Source organism: Papaver somniferum, chromosome 2 (assembly GCF_003573695.1).
Source record: "Papaver somniferum cultivar HN1 chromosome 2, ASM357369v1, whole genome shotgun sequence".
NCBI lineage: Eukaryota > Viridiplantae > Streptophyta > Magnoliopsida > Ranunculales > Papaveraceae > Papaver > Papaver somniferum.
In genome coordinates this window covers 199,513,951-199,534,912 of record NC_039359.1, presented here as the reverse complement: position 1 = coordinate 199,534,912, position 20,962 = coordinate 199,513,951, and the positions used below count along the sequence as shown (strand labels likewise).

The 20,962-nt window shown below is 36.8% G+C and overlaps 1 pseudogene; it reads left to right on the top strand.

Moving 5' to 3' along the window:
* The first annotated feature begins 2,679 nt into the window (after positions 1-2,679).
* On the top strand, positions 2,680-2,779 carry LOC113354713 (annotated as a pseudogene).
* Positions 2,780-20,962: the final 18,183 nt, after the last annotated feature.

The following is a 20,962-nucleotide window of genomic DNA, read 5'->3' as shown; positions in this document are numbered from 1 at the left end:
CAAGCACTCATCGAAAGATGAACCAAACACTGAAAAATCATCCATAAAGACCTCTAAGAACCGTTCTACCATATCAGAAAATATGCTCATCATACAACGCTGAAAAGTTGCAGGGGCATTACATAGCCCGAAAGGCATGCGTCTATACGCAAAGGTACCAAAGGGACAGGTAAAAGTGGTTTTCTCTTGGTCTTCTGGGGCAATAACGATCTGATTATAACCGGAGTAGCCATCTAAGAAGCAATAGTGACTATGTCCAGCTAATCGCTCTAGCATTTGGTCGATAAAAGGAAGGGGAAAGTGATCCTTCCTTGTGACCTTGTTCAATTTCCTATAGTCAATACACACACGCCATCCCGTGGTCACTCGGGTTGGGATTAATTCATTATTATCATTCTGGACTACAGTGATACCTGATTTCTTGGGGACAACCTGAACAGGGCTGACCCACTTACTGTCTGAAATTGGGTAAATAATACCCGCATCTAACAACTTAAGCACCTCTTTTCGAACTACCTCTTTCATGTTAGGGTTCAGTCGACGTTGCATCTCCCTAGAAGGTTTGGAGTCTTCCTCTAAATGAATCTGATGCATACACACAGTAGGACTTATACCCTTAATGTTATAGTCCACCCTAAAGCTTCCTTATTGTCTTGAAGTACATTTACTAGCCTACTTTCCTGATCACTATCCAAATTGGAAGCTACAATCACAGGTAAAGTCTCAGATGGGCCTAAAAACACATACTTTAGAGTATCGGGTAGTGGTTTAAGGTCCAACTTTGGGGCTCTTCTAAAGAAGGAATTAGGGTAGTCTCAGAAACTGGTAACGGTTCGAACCTAGCTTTCCATCTATCAGTGTCTAACACAGGGGTAGAATCTAATAGAGCATTCACCTGTTCAATAGTGCTATCGTCGTCAAAATCTAAACCAAAATGGGATAGACAACTTTCTAATGGGTCTTCAGACAAGATGTTTGGTAATGACTCCTGAACTAAGGCTTCTATCATGTTCACCTCCTCAACACATGTGTCATCTAGCTCATGAGGTTGCTTACTGACATTAAAAATGTTCATCTCCATAGTCATATTACCAAAAGATAAACTCATCACACCATTTCGACAGTTAATGATCGCATTTAGACGTAGCTAAAAATGGGCGACCTAAAATCACAGGTATCTGGTTCTCTGGGTCAGGGACAGGTTGGGTATCTAGGACCACGAAATCCACTGGATATAAAAACTTGTCGACCTCAATAAGAACATCCTCGATAACACCTCGAGGGATTTTAACAGACCTATCAGCTAACTGCAGTGTCATCTGAGTAGGTTTCATTTCACCAAGTCCTAGCTGTAAGTATACATGGAATGGCAGTAAGTTCACACTGGCTCCTAAGTCAAGTAAAGCTTTTTCTACCCGGAAGTTACCTATTGTGCAAGCAATGGTAGGAGAACCTGGGTCTTTGTACTTTGGAGTTGTGGTGTTCTGAATGATTGAACTTACGTGACTAGCTAAAAAGGCTTTCTTATGGACGCTAAGTTTTCGCTTTCGCGTACACATATCCTTAAGGAACTTGGCATAAGCAGGAATTTGCCTAATTGCATCTAATAAGGGAAGGTTTATGGTAACTTGCTTAAAAACCTCCACTATGTCATTAAAGTTCGATTCCTTCTTTGTTGGTACTAATAGCTGAGGAAATGGGGCTCTAGGCCTAAAATCAGACCTTTCAGGAACCGAATTCACATCATCAGAAACTTTATCAGTCTCTTCAGCTACTGGTCCTGAGAGGTGAGATCCTGAGGGGTGAACTACAGTATGTTCACTATCGGGCATGGTTACCTTATTGTCTACAACTCTACCACTTCTAAGGGTTCTAACACATTCAATTGATTCGATGGTTTTGCACCTAATTCATGAACTCCTCTAGGGTTGGGTTGTGTTTGACTAGGAAACTTACCTTTTTCTCTCAAAGAATCACTTATCAGACCAACCTGGGTTTTTAACTCGGAAATAGCCTGACTATTTTCTTGTCCTATCCTGTTACTAGCTTGTAGACTCTGTTCTACGGATAACTGGAATTTTGCAGTTTGCTGAGTTAACAAGGCGAGAGATTCCTCTAAACTTAGGATTTTCTTATCTGACTGATTCTGAAACTGAGCTAGTCCTGAAGGATTCTTAGTATAGCCAAAACCTGGGGGAGCATTAGAATTACTAAACTGACCTTGACTTTGGCCCTTAGACCACGAAAGGTTCGGATGGTTTCTCCAACCAGGATTATAGGTTTCTGAATATGGGTCAATCTTTTGACGGTTATCAAATCTAGTGTTATTATAAAGAGCATTGGCCTGCTCTTCAATATTCTGGCCTTCCCAAAAAGGCTCCACTCTACCACTAGTCTGGCCCACTTCTAAGGCTTCTAATTTTTGCTATAGCAGCAATTTTGGCATCTGATTCATAGCCTCCTTCTACCCTATTAACGTTTCCTCTACTTAAAAGAATTGTTTTCTGGGGTGCCCTACTATTTTCCCATTGCTGGGTTTTTTCGGCGATTTCATTAAAAAATTCCATCGCCGCATCAACAGTTTGGTTTTCAAATCCACCAGTGCATAGAGACTCAACCATGGTCGTTGTGGAATAATCTAAACCCTCATAAAGGATCTGAACTAGCCTAACCTTTTCTAAACCATGATGAGGACACTGGGATAATAAATCATTGAACCTTTCCAAATACCTATATAAAGATTCTCCCTCTTGTTGTGAAAATGTGCATATTTGCGTCCTAATAGACGATGTTTTGTGCCTAGGGAAAAACTTATTGAAAAAGGCAGATGTAAGTTGTTCATATGTCTCAATTGACTCGGAGTCCAAACTATACAGCCACGACTTGGCCTTATCTTTCAGGGAAAATGGGAATAACCTAAGTTTCAAAGCATCATCATCTAAGCCTCTAATTCTTAGAGTACTACAAATTTCCTCAAAATCCCTAACATGGTAATAAGGGTTTTCATTTTCTTTCCCTAAAAAGATTGGGAGCATCTGTAAGGTCCCAGGTTTCAGTTCATAGGGTGCCTCCGTTTCAGCTAACTTAATACACGAAGGACGGGTAGTCCTAGTTGGATTCAACAAAGCTTTCAAAGTTGCCATTTCTGGCGCTATCGGAGCAACAGGATTCTCTCCTCAGTCAAAGAACGTTCAAAAACAGACTCTTCAAAAGCCGGACTTTCTAGATTAAGGTAATCGAGACGCTTCGAACTACTAGGTTTCTCTTTAACAAATCTACCTAGTGCGTCTCTTTTACGTTCAGGCATACAATAGAATTTTCTAAATTGGAAGGGTAAGCAAACACAGATCAAGGCCGACTCAACCAAATCAAACCTATTGATTTCTAGCAAACAAAAAGCATGATGGCTCCACTTAGATTGTTTCTAGACCAGCTTCTAATCCTTCGAACGGGAATTCGTTACAATTTAAGCAAACCCCTCTGGAATCAATCCGAGTTAACGTAAGTTGAATAGAGGCGAGGGAAGCTCGGTGGAGCTTTGATACCCAAGGCCTCACCGGTATTACAAGGCGGCGCAGTCACGCATTCAACTTACAGAAACCGTCAAGAACTTCGAAGTATGCTTAAAAGAGTAACCAATATTTTTCGAATGACTTTCCTGTTAAGCTCGTTACCCTATCGGTCTCGTTCTAGTCAAAATTTTAGGCTTAGGTTCGCGTAGGTTACGTGTTCCTAAAGCGGGCAAGAAGAGAACGGTGATGAAATCCGAACCCTTATCTTGTATGGCCAGGCCTTGCCCTTTACTAGAAAAATAAATGTCCGTATTCAGTCCTCAACATATATGCATACGAAGGAGTCCAGTAACTCGCTGACAGGGGATTCGCGAGTGTTTAGAATCTTACCTCCCGTTCCAGACGGGGGATGAATCGGTTGTAGTCGACTCGGGCCACTGACTCCGATGTCTAGTGTACGAACCCAAGGTGCAGAGACAATATCGTAATTGTCCTCCTTCTCTGCAAACAGTTTATATTTAAAGTACCCTTCCGTAGGGTAATAAAAAAATAATGTCCCAAAGTCCAAAAGTCCAAAAAAATAAAGAAAAATTACAAAAATAATAAACCCTAATACAGTTTTTTTTTTAAATAAAATAAACAAACCCTAAACTAAAATTGTCTAAAATAAAATTGTCTTCTTTTCTGTTCTTTTTGCTTTAATCTTTAGCTCCAAGTCTTTATGAAATCACCAAACTCCTTGGCTCAATTTTCTTTATGATCCAGAACCTGTAGACACAAGATAAATACCCAAAAACATAAAAAAAGAAAAATAATAATAAAAAATAAAATAAAAAAATCTAAAACCCTAAAAACAAGTCCGCGTCGGCGGCGCCAAAAATTGATGGATTTGTAGATAGTGGTAAAAGTGGTTCGATTCTCAGACTTGTGAAGGATATTAATTAGACTTAAATTCTAATATTAAAATAGAAAACTCACTAAAAATTATAGCAAACTCAATCAAAGATGATATCAATACTAAAAGAAACACTGAGGCTAAGATTCCACTATTTTCCAAGTTCAAAGTGATTAAACCAATACTTATATTTATGCAATTTTCTTGTTTAATTTGATTCTAAAATATTGCAACAAGTAGATTTTCAAAAGTAATAATTGTAAATACCAAGTATGAAGCATCAAAAGTCTTAAAACTAAGCATACTCCATCAAAATAGATCACAATCACTCAAATAAAAATCATATTCAATAATAGTTCAAGGCAAATAATCATATAATTATTGCAAATAAAAAGATAAAATAGAATATACCACTTTTTGTTGGAAAAATAGCTTCCTCTATCGCCTCAGCAATGGGGTTTAGCTCCTCATATTAATCATGATCTCAAAATATGTGTTTGTTGCTCAAAAGATGATTAAAAGAGTGAAAAGTAATAACACAGACTGTTTGCAACAGTGTATTGGTGTTGCAAAACAGCTGTTACAATGGAACTGTTACAGAAAAAAACTGTTGCTTTGTCGCTGATTTTAAGACCCTAGAATACGACCCTGCACAGCTTAATGTTCTTCAGCTGTTAAACAACGACACTGTTCTGCGACTGTTTCCGTGCGTCAATGTTCTTCGCGTTCTTCTCTTCAGCAGCAGCAGAAACAGAGTTTGGTAAAGCTCTGATTTCTTCTTCTCTGGCTCTCCTTAGGTTCCCAAACTCTCGACACCTCTTCTATATGACCCAAGACATCTATTTATATCAAAAATACCGATTAAATCTCTCCCAAATCTTCCAAAATCTCTTTCCTTCTCTTCACGGCCAAGTTGCGGCAATTTCTTGTTTTAGATTTCTACGCGTTTCTGAGCTTTCCTTTTTATTCTAAACTCTTCCTTAGATAGATACAAATCTTTGGGAAGGTTTACACTTTAATCTCTCTAAAATTCCCTAAAACAGGTCACACACGTGACTTTCCATATTTTCTGTTGTGAGAAAAATCCGTCGAATGAGCCCAGTCTAATCGATTTAAACACCCATATCAGATTCCTAGACCCATAAGGAGTCTATCCTATGAAAATCAGAGGTTTAATCGACCTCAAACTCCTCCAAATAACGATTGCCAAAACTATTCTTCACTGCACCTATTTTCCCGCTAAAACCTGGTTTTTGAAATGTTGAAGATGGTTGCCCCTTATCCAGGGTAGGGGTGCGATTAGCAACTGCCTGTAAATGGGATACCCCTTAGTAATTAGGTTACCCCTTATCCAAAGTGAGTGTCCGAATAGCAAATGTCCTCCGGGTGCTTTCCGACAACTTTTCGAGCCAATTTTTTCAAAAAATGTTTATTGGCCAAAAATAACTACAAATAAATAAAACACCTTAATAAGTACAAAAATGAGCCCTAACAATATATAGAATCGAGACAAATCGGACACAAAAATGTGTCTATCATTACACACAAATGAAATGCACATTTCTAGGTTTGTGTACCCGTACCCAAACATGTACATTTGTTGGTTCAACAATAGTTAACCAAATGGTTAGCCATATGAGCATTTTCATATCAACCATATTCTTCTTCACCATAACTAGTTCAAGTGACTCAAATGAACTAGTTAGAGAGTTGTTCAATTGCAAGGAAATCTTATGTAATTACACAAGACACGATCGAAGCAAAAACGATTTGATTCACTCGAATCGGTTCATGAACTTTATAGCCACGGTTTGAAATTAGCATTCCTTAGTTTATATAAACATGAGTTCACAAACAATCGTCTTTAGATATAACCTAACTCAAGTTCGCGGACTGGGTTCGCGGACTGGGTTCGCGGACATAAGTTCCCGGAAGGAGTTCTCAAACTCCAGCAGATTTTCTCGGGTCGAGAACTTCCGCCAGTTCGCGGACTTAATTCACGGCTCTTGTTCCAGTTCTTTTGATCAACAAAGTTCGCAAACTTCGGTTCAAGGAATAAGGACTTATACATATATGTGTTTCCACAACAATGATTGTATCCATCATTGGTTATATAATCTAAACTCTCATTTCCAAGGTTTTTAAATCGTGAATCGAAACGTGAATCGCTTTTTGATTTTTAAGAATTGAATCGTATGTTGAATCGTGAATCGTAGATTCATGGTTTATTTTTCAATCGTATGTTTGCCTATAAATAATATTATTTATGGGAAAAATTAGACAAAAGTCACAACCATTTTGAATATTTGTTGCGTTAATATCTTATAAAATCTAAGCAGTTTCAATATTTATCAAAACAACCAGCGTAGTACAGTGGTTAGTTGACCTATGAGCGTTCAGGTGGTGTGAGGTTCGATCCTCCACTTCACTTCTTATTTTATATATCACCTTTTTCCCTTTCTTCCCACCACATAATAAAAGTCAAAAGAAAAAAAAAGTTAAAAATCGCATAAAAAAAGAATCTCCACGATTCAGTGAAGATTCGTTTCAAGTAAACGAGTTAAAGCGAACTGAAAATATTTGACTCGACTCGTACGAGTCAACTCGTGACTCGTACGATTTTCAAAACCATGTCCATTTCAATCATTGAAACATTTTCAGAGGACATTATATAGTTGTTATTCACAAACCATTTTTCGTCAGAGAAATTTTCAAAGTGATTGAAACATGACATGACTTTCGTCACTAAGTAAAGATGAACTTGGTTAAAGCGAAAGCTTACCAACACATATTTCGAGAAATAGATAGACGAGATAAACTCGGCTCGAAATACCAAATGTGTATAATCAAAGTCTATATAGCAAAACGACTTTTGTCTCAAGATAGGAGATAGAGTAGATAGACTTTTGAGTGATAGATAAGTTCAAGTCTCCACATAACTTTTTATCGATGAAGTTCCACCAGTTCCTTGAGTAGTTCTTCGTCTTGTATGATGATCCGCCATGGAGTTCTTGAGCTCAACTACACTTTCTATCCTAGTCTGAGACTTAGCTATAGTAGACTAGAAATCAAGACTTATAGTTTTGATCACTAACATTGACAAACATGCTTGAGATAGCAACGCATGCGATTTCGACCGAGAAATGCTCTAACAATCTCCCCCTTTGTTAATTTTAGTGACAAAACTATCAATACATATGGAATACAAAAAAGATAAAGAAACTTTAGTAGATCCTATTCCACATGTCTAATCTTCAACATTACTCGAAATCTTCGTCACTTCCAAGTGCTTCAATGATCCCAAAGGTTGTAAGTTCAGCATCATCATTGTTGAAAATTCGTAGCTATAACACTGAGAAAACATAATTCTCGATCATTGTTATACAATATCATAGTATCATTATACAATATCAAAGTTTAATTGTATCACAACTTTGACAATAATACTATGGTGATATGTATTACTCCCCCTTAGTCAATAGTCCATCTCACATGGAAACCACTCCCCCTTACATAATGATCCGAAAATCATATGTATTTGTAGTGTGAACTACATATTAATTCTCCCCATTTTTGTCAATAAAATTGGCAAAGGTACAAGAACGGGATCCTAATGAAATTTCCGAAAGAGGTGTTTCATGACCAAAAGTAAGCATATATCATCTTGTTTGGATGCAATCATAAAGCCGAATCTAAATGCATTCATCAAGGAGTTTAAAGATACAAGATCCCCTATAATATTCCACAACCGCACTCCCCACAAAGATTTGGCAATTAAGCACAAGTTCAATTAAGAACTCTCCCCCATAAAATGTCTTCCGAAAGAACAACAAGAGCGACCTTAATTTCAAAGGAAAAAAAGGATTTCTTTGGACATAACAAATCATATACAAATATGAATTTGAATCCAAAAACTCAATTAAATTAATCACAAGAGAACTCATGATTAATTTAATCATAAATGCTCAACACAAGTGAACTTATGGAGACTCAAAAATACTCAGTTAGATTAATCACAAGAGAATCCATAATTAATCTAATTGGAATACACAACCAAATTAACCACAAAAAGTAATCAATTTAATTGGCCATGCTCGACATAAAGTACCTCACGGAGCAACAATTAAGCTAATCATAAGAAAATAATCAACTATGTTGATAAAGCTCAACATAAGACATCTTATGGAACAACACAGTATATACACAAAAATTGTGGATCGGAGATTGACCTAATACCGTGAAATAAGCAAGGACTCATTCTATTTTCCATCACTATTCGCACGATGACATACAATAGACATAATCCTTGTAAAAAAAATATTTTAACCTATCTTCCATCAATAATTGACATAATACGCTTAACTTTTGTATTTGTCAAAAGTTCATTCCTTCTTTTATCAACACATGCATATTGACATATAAAGGACTTTACTTCGACAATGTATGGGACAATCATAGTTCACGGACGCAAACACACATATCCCATAAAAAATTGCAATATATAAAACCATAAAGATTAATACTGCAAAAATCATCTTCCAAACAATTTTAGAATTTAAACCAATAAATCTAAAAACATGAAGATGAAAACGTTGGACATAGCTATGTGTAATCACAATAATTGCTATTCCAAACTCTAGTTATTCTTCTAAATAAAACAAGAAAAAATAAGATTTACTAGGAAAGCTAAAACTCATATAAAGCATTTCACTTACTTTGAATACTCTTCTCATATTCCCTATATTCCTCAAGCTCATCTTCGATCAGATCAATCCTGGATTCAAGATTATCCATTTTTTCTTCAAGTCTCTTGGAAGAAGCTTCAAGATCACTTTTCAAAGCACGGATTTGTTCCAAGACAAGATTCATGGTTAAAAAGAGCTTGTCAAAAAGAGACACATAGGAGTTCCCATCTTGGGTGGAATCCCGTTTGTCAGAGCACATCTCATTGTCAGAAGAATCAAAGCGAATTTTCTTAGAGGGAAAAAGAACAGTCCAAACATTACTTTCCTTGATAGAAAGACTTGAAGAGGACATGATAAAAGAGATAAATGAAATGTTCATACTGAGGAGTAATCTTCATCTTTTAAAAGAGATGAAGATAGGAATGAATTTTCAACAAAGACCCTTGACCAAAACCCTAACAGAATTTCGTTATCCCCAGAAGAAGTCTTAGGAAGGACCCGTTCATAAGCAAAAACGGTTTTGAAAAGAGAGGAAAAAAAAAGAAGCAACCTTAAAAGGCACAAGACATTCATCACAACCCTCTTAAAAATATGATTCTTGTCTTAAGAGAGATACACATGAATCATTGTAACAAAAGTTACAGAAGGTGATCGTTCCAATCCAATGCAGGACTGGGAGATTTCTTATGAGGGGATGAAGTATTTGTGGTTCCTTGTTTCTGTTTTGTTTTTAGGAAATAAAAGTTACGCACATCATTCTTTCCCCTTTTTAGCATAGTTTTGAACACCTTGATTGTTGTTTTTTGCAAACTATGCAGTGCTTTGGAAATCCTTTTTGAAAACAATGAGGGTGTCCTAGAAGATTTCTTTTTCCTCCTTTACAAGCATTTAGTAGAGGAGAACTGCTTTCGATCGCTAGTGCTAATATCTTTAAGATGATCATGATCATCACACAAGGTGACCAACGAGCTTGGCAAGTTCTTGTGTTTTTCCATATCATCCTTTTTGTCAAAGTGACTTGAGAATGATACAGGGTCAGGAGATGTTTGCTGATTATGTTTAACAGACTCAATCAAAGAGGCCTGACATATTTTATAAGAATCACAATTGCGTTTGACAACCTCCAGTCTTGAATAAAGTCGTTGACATTCCAGATCTTCAATCCTTTTAAACAGAGTTTCCTTTTCCAATTCAAACACTTCAGGAGAGCTATGATTATTTATCATGGAATAGTCAGGAGTATTAGGAGGGCAAATGTTATTGTCAGCAAAGAGGTTAAGAGAACATTCATAGATTTCATTGTAATACCCCTAACTAATAATCATGAATTATAGTTTAATTTCCTACTTGGTAAGTGTGTGTTGGAAGTGTAAGATAACTCACGTCCATCCTTTTTGTGATAGATGGGTTTTCCCCTTATCATTTGGGAAGGGTTTGCTTATAAGTTGTCAAACTAGGATGTTAACAAAAGAGATAAACCTAGCTTTGCATAATACGTTAGGGATCATAAAATTGAGAAAAAAACAAAAACAAAAGAAAACCCGCCGTGCGAAAGAAGAAGGAGCTAGGGATGGATTGATTTCTGATTTTTTTCTCCCGTTGGTTTGATTCGTCTCTTTTCTCCACTTAGAGGCAAGTTTGTTCTTTCTTTATCAGTTTGATTGTGTTTATTTAATCTTCCTATTTGTGTTGGTAGTTCAAAATTGTTCTTAGGGTGAACAATAAATCAACCCATTTTCGGAACCCTAAATTGTACATGAATTGCATAAGTTTTTTTGCTTATATATTAATTTCCAACCGTTGGTTTATGCTGAATTTTTTATATTTTGTACTTCTTTGTGTTATATACCTTCGGTTAAATTTTTGGGATGATCGGACATTGTTAAGACCTTGAGTCAATTGATTTTATTAACTGCGTTTTTGCAGAATTTTGATGTCGAGTAGTACTGATTTATCTCTTGTATGGATTGTCCAACCGTTAGATTATGCTCGGTTTTTAATATACAGTTATTTGTAATCTTGTAAACATCCTGTAGAAATTTCATAAGGATCGGACATGGATAGGTACCCCATTTTCCCTCGAAATGTTGACTTCCTCTACAAATTTTCACCCTAAGGTAGACTTAAATAAGTCTTGGTATCTCAAAACTCGACCATTAGAATTCACTGAATTTTTTATATGTTTCACTCTAGGTCCTTTTGAGGTTCCTGTAAAAATTTTGCGACGATGAGGTAAGCGAAACGTCAGTTGTTGTTAGGAACAGTTAGACAGTACAGTTTGCTTTGCTTGTGTTGCTTTGCTTGTTTCGCTTTATTATATTCATTCTTGGTATGTGTTGTGTGCTTGGATGTTTCCAGTATGTTACGATGGACGAGATCAGGGCTACATGTGAGTCCGGTGGGCAATGGTTACTTGTATGTTTTGTTATTTGTCGAGATCAGGGCTACATGTATGTGATTCCGGTGCGCAGTGGTGACTTGTATGTTTGTTAGTTGCCAAGATCAGGACCACATTTATATTGAAAATAGAATGTCTTCCACGGTGGGCTGTGGTGTGATTTTGTTGTTTGCCGAGATCAGGGGCCACAACTATGTATTGTAGATAGCTTGTGCGTCGTGGTGAGCAATGGTATGTTGTGTCTACGTGGGATGTTCTTATGTATTTTGTTGTTTTATGCGTATGTGGTTTTAAAGAGTTACATGGTAAATAAATGTTTCAAGCTACTGAACTTGATCTTTGTGGAAGGTTGCGAACTGGTGAACCTTATTAACATATACGATGTTGTTTCATAGCTAGTGTAATTATTTTTACATGATTCATTGATGTTGTTATATTCAACGGTTAAACTGATTGACTAAGAGTGAACTTGAAATTCACAAAGCTCTGACCTTGTGTTGATTTTTAGTTTCAGGTAGCTGAGTAAGTAAGTGATTAATCTTGGAGTTTTCTTGAGTTTCCGCTGCAGTATCTGGGAAGAAGTGGGACCCCTTCCTTGATGAAGTTTTCTGATGAATTTTTTTTCCTTTATTTTCAACAAGATTATCACATTGTTAAATATTATTCTCTTCATAAGTTTTCTTGTTGAAACTTTGTTAATACATAATTCTTTCATTAGTGGAATGTGTTAGTCTATTTCACAACTTGTTAATGTGATAAAAATTCTTTCTTTTCTATTTTATTTAAAACAAATATTTTTCTGAGCTAGTGTGAGCTATGTGAATCTACGTTCATGTAGTGAAAACCTTGAATTACTGATAATAGGGTCTGTCGGACTATTGTTATTGATTCGGGTTATCACATTCATTCTCGGGACAATAGTCACGAGTAGCCATCCATGCTTTAGTTAACTCACAAACCTCTGTGTCAGGATCTTTAGGAGTATCATTGACACTTTTATAGCACTTGAAACTATTTTTTCTAGCACAGTTACTTTAAACTTTGTTATCCTTTTTATTGATTGATTGATCTCTCTTTTGAGACTTTCTTTTACTTTGTCTAAGAATTTTCTTAAGCTGTTGTATAAACAGTGACAGAGTAGAAATAAAGCAATTCCCATCCCTTTCATCAATCAATTTAGGACGACGAGACCTTTTATCAGATGTAGCAACATGGTTGCTAAACACTTGACTTTTATCTCTTTGTTTAAGTTCGAGATCGAAAATTTTAAGCTTTCCAACAAGAGTATTTCTGGAAAGAGTATCAAGGTTGTTTCCCTCAATGATGGCATGCTTCTAAGAGTCGTATCTAGATGTCAATGATCTGAGAATTCTCATCACAATGTCCTTTTCAGGAATAGTCTTACCCAATGCAAAAGATGCATTAAAAATTTCAGACATTTTGTGATTAAACTCATCAAATGTTTCTTTATCTGCCATACGAAGGTTTTCCCAGTCGGAATTAAGGTTTAGAAGCCTTGCTTCATTTTCACAGGTATTTCCTTCTGATAAGTGCATAATTCATATGATTTTAGTGTCCATTCCATACTTGCTTTAGCTATTATTCTTGCATATTTTGGTATTATTACTCTTGTTTTCTCTTATTTGTCTCAATTAGGTGAATCATCCAAAAAGGAGCTAAAAAGTGCTGAAAAGATATAAGAAGAGAAGTATTCCAAGTATCCAAGTGCCAAAGTCGAAGAGAAGTGAAAGAAGTGTGACGAAAATGAGCAAAATCAAGACTCAGGCCAAAGACCGATCTTAACTCATTCAAATTAAGGATTTCTCATCACCATCTTGAATAGAATTTAAATATAAAAAAAATGAAAAAATAATGAGGTCATTCCGAGTTCGGATGAAGAAGTTGTGGCCAAAACAGTTTTTATCAAATACCGAGGACAGTGAAGTCCGCGAACTAGGTTCGAGGACTGGGTTCGCAGACTTAATTCCGAAAATTTCTGCAGGATTTTGAAGTTTGCGGACTGGTTTCACGCACTTAGCAAATAGGAAACGTGTATTTACACTTTGGAAGGCATAAGGGCACGTTTGGAGTCGTTAGGTCATATTTTTGGGTCGGGTTCCTAAACCAAACTAAATACGTGAAGGCCAAGCAATGTAAACCTATAAAAAGGTATTAGGTTATGTGAAGGAATATCATATCATTAGGTCACGAAATTGTTAGGGTTTGGAGAGAAGAAACATCATACGGAACGATTATCAATCGTAACTTTATCTCTTTACTTTTCTCATATGTATATCATGGATGTTTCTACATCCATGAGTAGACAAACACCTATTGATTGAGGATGAATTCTAAGTTGTAAACAAGATTTGAGTTATTATATTAATCTACTTTGAAGTTCTTCATATGATTATCGTTTGTTTATACTATTTGAATACTTATGATTGATTGATAGATTGTTTAGGTGGCCAACTAAATTGATTTGTTGATTTAATCTATTGCTAGTATTAAGTTAGGAGATAAGTAATCGTCAAATAACTTGTACACAAGTAGAGAACACAAAACCTTACAGAGGGATTCTGTGCAGCGATTGTGTGTATAAACAATACTAAAAAGTGGACCTTGATCTAAGAGTCTAACTAATAGGATCAACCTATAAATTCACAAAAGATAAAGCATTCAATTGGATTACACCTTGAGTGATATACTACTTGGTGGTTCGTTGAATAGAATATGGTAGGCGAGAACTTCCGTATCCAGTGATATAAGGAATTTAGGGGATAGCACTGATCTATCTATTATTCTGCAGTTGGTGATAATCTATGATTAACGACGAGTAGGCAACTATAATAACTCATTGACGGTTTATATACGAAGACGGATTCCTCGATCATATCTCTCTTTATTGATTACAATACAATTTTATTTGCTTTGATTATTTATTTTGTTCACAATCTAAACCCCCCCCCCCCTCTGTGACACTTTGACAACTAAAACTCACTGCTCTTCGTGGGAACGATCCTTACTTCCATTATATTACCAGTTAATTGTGTGGGAATAAGATTATTAATTTGATTGCACTTACGACACGCATCAAAATTTTGGCGCCGCTGCCGGTGAGCAGTCGGTAGCTTTAGTTTTTATTTTTATTAGTTTGAATCTTGTTTTTAGAATTTCTTTTTAGTTTTCAATTTCATTTTCTAGATTTTTGTTTTCAGGTGCTTAATCTCTGGCACCGAAAGATTGGGGTTATTTGAGGTGCGGTATTCAAACTCGCAAGGGAACAGTACTACAAACACGTTATCACTTGCAACAAGAACCCTCTACAGAAGAGATGGTTAATACATACGACGAGATAGATCCTCCACCACCTCCTCCTCCAAGGAGGACGCTCAAAGATCTAACATCTCCAACGTTTGATCAACAAAAGCTTTGCATCAACTTAGATGATTCTATTGAACTTAAATCTCAGTTGATAGATTGGTTACCGAAGCTTACAGGGTTACCTGGAGATGATCCGAATAAACACTTGATATTATTTCAATATAGGTTGACAAGTTTGAAACCAACTGGAACTGACAAAGACAAAGCTTTACTTACAACTTTTCCATTTTCTTTGACATATTCCGCGGAAGAATGGTTTTACAGGGAAGTATTACATCATGGACTGATATGCAGAAAGTGTTTTTAGAAAAGTACTTTCCAGCTTCCAAAGCAGCAACTATTCGTAAAGCAATAAGTGGAATTGAGCAAATTGTTGGTGAAACTCTTTACAATTACTGGGAAAGGTACAAGAAGTTGTTTTCTAGATGTCCACACCACCAAATAAGTGAGCAACTCATAGTGCAGTACTTTTATAATGGAATGCTTCAATCGGAGAGAAATCTCATAGATGCGGCTAGTGGTGGTGCGTTAACCAACAAAACCATTGATGAAGCCACAGAACTGATCGAGAATATGGCTGCAAACAGGCAGCAATTTAATACAAGAGGCCCATCGATGGCTAGGAGGGTCAACGAAGTTAGTTCTTCTTCACACTTAGAGGATATAATGGGTAATATCGAGAAGATGATGCAACAAATGGCAGCCGTGCTCATTCCTTCTTATGAAGAAGAGGCCGAACAGGTGAACGATGTATTTCCAAATCAGAGGCAAAGGTATGATCCCTACTCTAATACTTATAATCCTGGTTGTAAAGATCATCCGAATTTTAGTTATGCAAACAAGCAAGTTGTTGTTTCCAAACCTGTTTTCGGACGACAAGGTGGTTTTCAACAATCACAATTTCATCCACAACATCAACAGCAAAACCAAAGCTCTAATTTAGAGGATATGATCAAGGTTATGATGCAAGAAACATAAGGTATTTCCCAGAAACAAGATACAATATTGCAACAAAACCTACAATATCAAAAAAAAGAATGATGTTGATGTCAAAGATCTACAATTACAAATGGGGAAAATGGAAACCGATGTAAATTTGTTAAAGGCATAAGCTTCAACAAAATTGCCATCACAACCTTTTGTGAACCCAAGAGAGCACGTTAATGCAGTAATTCTAAGAAGTGGGAGACAAACTGAAGAGCCACATCAACAAAAACAGGTTAGTGACGATACTGAAAAGGAAGTAGAAGCGGAAACCGTACCAAAGGAAAAGCCAACCTCAAATGGCCAACCTAAGGACACGGTTCCCACTTTTACCATACCACCTCCTTTCCCTAGTCGTTTTTCCAAGTCAAAGAAGCAAGCTCAAGACAAGGATATCATGGACATTTTCAGCAAGATACACATCAACACTCCATTTATTGAGGCCATCAGAACCGTACCCAGGTATCCCAAGGTTTTGAAGGACTTGTGTACAAGGAAAGATAGGTTGATTGCTAACGAGATTATTCAGGTGGGTGAAAGTGCTACGACTATGTTACTAAAAAAGATGCCTACAAAGTGTGATGATCCTGGCAGCTTCACAGTTCCCGTTACCATTGGTAACCGACGATTCGAGCGTGCTTTGCTTGATTTGGGAGCTTCCATGAGTGTTATGTCAGCCGATGTTTATGATTCTTTGAATCTTGGACCTTTAAAAGAGGCAAAGATTACTATTCAATTGGCTAACAAGTCCAATATATATCCTAAGGGAGTCGTGGAGGACGTGTTAGTTCAAGTGAATCAGTTAATCTTTCCGGTTGATTTTTATATTGTGGATATACACAATGGAGATAATTGTTCATCTATTTCGTTACTTCTTGGGAGACCTTTTATGAAGACTGCAAAGACGAAGATTGATGTTGATAGTGGTGCACTCACTATAGAATTTGATAAGGAGATAATACGTTTCAATATTTTTGAAACCATGCGCTATCCTGGTGATGTTCACTCAGCTTTCTCAATTGATGTTATTGGTTCGTTAGCGCAACAAATGTTTGATTTGAATAATGAAGATGAACTTAGAGTTGTGATACGGAATAGCATTGATTTGTACGTTCACGGACATCCGAACCAGGACGTTGACTTAGCCAAAGAGCTAGTGGAGATGTGTGGTGCCTTAACAGCACTACAAGAAGCTAAACCGGGTAATATTTCTTATATTTCTTTACCCGTAACTAATGAGGCTCCAGTACCTTCTATTGTGCAGGCACCGAAACTATAATTGAAGACACTTCCAGACCACCTAAAGTACGTGTACTTGGGTGATAAAAAAGAACTTCCGGTGATTGTTGCAAATAACCTCACTCCAATACAAAAAGAACGTCTACTTAGGGTTCTGAAAGAACACAAAACGGCCATTGGTTGGACAATTTCCGACATCAAAAGCATTAGTCCATCCATGTGCATGCATAGAATCCTAATGGAAGATAATTTTAAGCCAGTACGTGATGCTCAGCGTAGGCATAACCCCCCAATGATGGAGGTCGTGAAGAAAGACATCCTCAAATTGCTAAGTGTGGGGGTGATTTACCCAATTTCTGACAGCAAATGGGTTAGCCCGGTACAGGTGGTACCTAAGAAAGAAGGTGTCACTGTTGTTAGAAATCAAGATGATAAACTCGTTCCTACAAGAGTTCAAACAGGATGGAGAGTGTGCATAGACTACATAAAGCTTAATGCCGCAACCCGAAAGGATCACTTTCCTTTGCCTTTCATTGATCAGATGTTAGAGAGGTTAGAGGGACATTCACATTATTGCTTTTTGGACGGCTATTCGGGCTACAATCAGATTGTTATTGCACCAGAAGATCAAGATAAGACTACTTTCACTTGTCCTTTTGGTACGTTTGCCAATAGACGGATACCGTTTGGTCTTTGCAATGCGCCTGTCACTTTTTCAGAGGTGTATGGTCAGTATATTTTCTGACTATGTGGAACACATCATTGAGGTATTTATGGACGATTTTAGTGTTTATGGTGATTCATTTGATTTTTGTTTACAAAATCTTGAACTAGTGCTTAAAAGATGCGTAGACACTAATCTTGTTTTAAATTGGGAGAAACGTCACTTTATGGTAAACCATGGCATAGTTCTCGGTCACATTTTGTCTTCTAGAGGGCTTGCAGTTGACAAAGCAAAGATAGACTTACTAAGAAACTTACAATATCCCACTTCGGTGAGGGAGATTCGTTCTTTTCTTGGTCATGCAGGTTTTTACAGGCGGTTTATCAAGGATTTCTCGAAAATCTCAATGCCGATGTGCAAATTACTGCAAAAAGAGGTTATTTTTTACTTCAACAAGGAGTGCAAGGATGCCTTTGATAAATTGAAATAATTGTTGAAAACTGCACCAATTATTAAGTCACCGGATTGGAGTTTGCCATTTGAATCAATGTGTGATGCAAGTGACTATGCAGTTGGAGCCGTTTTGGGTCAAAGAGTATACAAGATATCTCATGTGATTTATTATGCATCTAGGAACCTAAAATATGCACAAATCAACTATTCTACCACCGAGAAAGAATTTTTGTCTATAGTGTTTGCACTAGAAAAATTTAGATCCTATTTGGTGGGTACAAAAGTGATGTGTATTCCGATCACGCGGCCCTTAGGTACTTACTAAAGAAGAAAGAAGCTAAGCCAAGACTTATACGGTGGATACTACTATTTGCAAGAATTTGATTATGAAATAAAGGATAAAAGAGGTGTTGAAAATATTGTTGCGGATCACCTAAGTAGACTTGTTGTTTGCGAAGAAGAACTTCCTTTACAAGATCGTTTTCCAGATGAACAACTTTTCTCAATTGAAGATTCGACACCTTGGTACGCGGATATAGTGAACTACTTGGTTACAAGACAAGTACCTAGTACAATGGTTTAATTTTCAAAAGCTTAAGCTTAAGAAAATAGCTAAGCAGTATGTGTGGGATGAGCCCTACTTGTGGAAATACGGTTCTGATCAAATCATCCGCAGGTGCGTATCTAATTCTGAATTTCAATCTATTCTTACTTTTTGTCATACTTATGCTGGTGGTCACTTTGGTTCTAAACGTACCGCTTTCAAAGTACTTGAAAGTGGATTTTATTGGCCTACCCTATTTGAGGATGCATATATTTTTTGCAAATCTTGTGATAGATGTCAACGAACTGGCAATCTAGGTGCTCGAAATCAAATGCCACTTTGATATGTGCGGAATTGATTTTATGGGTCCTTTTGTCAATTCTAATGGAAAATTTTATATACTTCTTGTTGTGGATTATGTTTTTGAATGGGTGGAGGCTAAATCCATCCCTACTAATGATTCTCAAGTTGTTTGTGAGTTGTGAAGGAATATATTTTTTCTAGACATGGTACACCAAGAGTGGTTATCAGTGACGGAGGCTCATATATTCATAAATCCTTCCATGCTCTACTGAAGAAATACAACATAACACACAAGGTTGGTACACCGTATCACCCACAAAATAGTGGGCAAGCCGAGATCTCGAACCGTGATATTAGATCTATTCTTGAGAAAACCGTGAACACTACACGGAAAGATTGGAATTGTAGGCTTAACGATGCGCTTTGGGCGTATAGAACAGCGTACAAAACACCGATTGGTATGTCTCCATATCGGTTGGTTTATGGCAAAGCTTGTCATCTTTCGGTAGAACTTGAACACAGTCTTATTGGGCGATAAATATGTGCAACATGGATTATGACAATGCGGGGAAACAACGGAAGTTACAACTTAACGAGCTAGAGGAGATACGTAATGATGCTTACGAGAGTTCTCGTATTTACAAGGAAAAGACGAAACTTTTCCATGACAAGATGATTTCTCGAAAGAGTTTTGTTGTGGGTCAAAAAGTTCTTTTATTTTATTTTCGTCTTAAACTATTTCTTGGTAAGCTAAGGTCCAGATGGATTGGAGCGTATGTTGTTACTAATGTTTATTTTCATGGCGCAGTTGAAATTTCTAGTCTTAGAGATGGAACAAATTTAAAGGTGAACGGACATAGATTGAAGCCATATTATGAAAGCATTGCTTATGTGGATATGGATGTGCAAGAAATTCATGATTATCTCCCTATGGAGGAATAATTGACGGAATGCCAAGTCGGGCTGAGGACATTAAGCTAAGCGCTAAATGGGAGGCAACCCATCGGTTTTGTATCTCTATCTATTTTGTTTTTAATTTTCTTATTTTTGCGTATCATGTCTTGCATTCTCATCTTAGATTTTACAAGTCCTATATCTATAATGAAAATTTTGATGAATTCTCGTCAGAAAATTCTGACTGCGCACTTGTCACGAAAATAGCTCTCGAGACTTCATACGGAGTCCGATTTGAGTGGTTGACCCCAACTTTTAAAGAGGACAGACTCAACTTTCTTTGCTAAAAGAAAATATGAATTCGGAGTTTGTTAAGTTGGAGCGATAGGCCTGGATATTTGAGTTTCGGAATTTTTCCAGAACATTTTCAGATTGCATGTCAGTCAGTCCGGAGGCCATCAAAGTCAAACCTTTTATCTAAACGCTGTACCCTTTTGACACTTTATAGAAAAGACGTAGGCGAATAACTTTAGTTTAGGATGTTTGCCTAGTTCCCTACCCATTGGTACATATTTCGAGTTTAATTTGATGTTATGTCAGATTTCAGAATTTTCGGTTTTGAAAATTGAGGATAATGTCGAGTTTAAGTGTGGGGGAGCATGTAGTATCATACTATTTGCATTTGCACATAACAAATAATACTCTTTGATTTCTTGCATCCTTGAGACTTAATCTTTTGGAGTTAATTTTGAGCTATTTAGGATGACACTTTACACCTTTTTAAGGTTGAAACAGTTCTTACAGATATAGATTGAGTTTCAGAATCCTTAAATATATACGTTCACAATTGAATGCGAAACTAAGCTATGGTAGTCATTTGAAAGATTCATCCTCGCATTTAATTATTACTGAGTCACTTTCTTTTTATTTTTGCAGTTATATGTTTCTCTAAAGTGATTTGATGGGATCCTGATACTGCCATTAATGTTGTAGCAAGGTAATCATTG